The sequence below is a fragment of the Trachymyrmex cornetzi genome, unplaced genomic scaffold (assembly GCF_001594075.2).
Source record: "Trachymyrmex cornetzi isolate Tcor2-1 unplaced genomic scaffold, Tcor1.1 scaffold39, whole genome shotgun sequence".
Taxonomy (NCBI): Eukaryota; Metazoa; Arthropoda; class Insecta; order Hymenoptera; family Formicidae; genus Trachymyrmex; species Trachymyrmex cornetzi.
Genome location: NW_017298640.1, coordinates 43,197 through 44,537, shown reverse-complemented (window position 1 = coordinate 44,537; position 1,341 = coordinate 43,197). Strand labels below are relative to the sequence as shown.

The 1,341-nt window shown below is 27.4% G+C and overlaps 1 protein-coding gene across 4 annotated transcripts in view; it reads left to right on the top strand.

Moving 5' to 3' along the window:
- Positions 1 to 1,341, top strand: part of Syt20 (synaptotagmin 20) — a 41,509-nt gene that overhangs the window by 943 nt on the left and 39,225 nt on the right. The window lies entirely within an intron of this gene.

Here is a 1,341-nt window from a genome sequence, read left to right as displayed (position 1 = left end):
TATATAATTTTCTATAATTATATATAAAATATTTGTTCCCGGGTAATAAATATTTTTTAAGCGTGATAATGCAAAAGTCCAAGATGCTAAAATTATTCTTGTATTATTTCTAAGCAAAATTAATTTTAAAATAAATTTAATGGAAAAGTTGAACGTAATCTCTTTTAAATTCCTCTTAGATGTTAGTTACGAAAAAAGTATTATGACACGAAATGTTCGAAAATTTGCATTAAATAATCCCTTTCGACATTTTCGCTGAGAAAAGATATAATCATCTTGGAATACTCTATTTCAAATCATTATTTTTCCGATCAATTATTTAATGAAAATGAAATGTGAATAAATTTTTCAATACGTTTTGACGGTGTTTCTTTATCATCGAGCGTTATCATAATTTGTTTCACCAATTTTTCTTCAGACATAGCCGAGGATTATTGGTAACACAAGTGTTTTCTATCTAATGTGCTGATGTGTGTACACTGTGTAAAGCGGTTTATTTTTTACGTCTCTATAGTCTATGACGTAAGAGACATATATCAGCAAATGTAGTAGTAACGAATACGAGACGTGAATGCTTTGCAAGTGTTTCAATATGAATAGTGTTCCATGTAACTTGATGTAACTTCTATTTACATAGTATTATTTAGTAATCTTTTAGATAAAACGTTAATTAAATATTAAGTATTTTTATAATAAACTAGGTATATGTCTATGTTAGGCGAAGAATTTTGCTCAAGACATCAATCGTCCCTGCGTTTTATCACATTTCTCTGTTACGATCAGTTTACCTACAATTAGGGAATGGAAGTAACGCGTTATTCGTAACGTCTTACCGTTACAAGTTACTTTTTTGCTAACGAACTTATTTTACTAACGTTATATTTTTCTTTTTTAGTAACTGTAATGGTAACGAGTTACATTTTTTTATAATGAAAATAAATTTTACGATTTTGTTATCGTTACTTCTTTTACTTTAATTTTGAATAGGGTAAAATCATATGAATCAGGCACTAATTTCGGATCACTTTTTATATTTACATAATTATATAGTATTTTTTATTAAATGATACATATCACAAGACTGTTTAGCATTTGTTTTATTTCTTTCAAGTGTCAATTGAATTTAATGTATTAGGAACGGCGCTACGCATTTTATTGATGTCGTTAAATAATTAAGGGTAACGCCACTCTAGAGCTCGAAAAAACGAAGTGTTTTTGATAATTTTTTACGGAGATACAATAAAGAAAATGGGAAATCTGTTTAGAGGAGTTTATTACACATGTTCTGAAGTAAATAAAAAAATTTTTTAATTAACATTTTTAAACAAAATGGCGGCTACA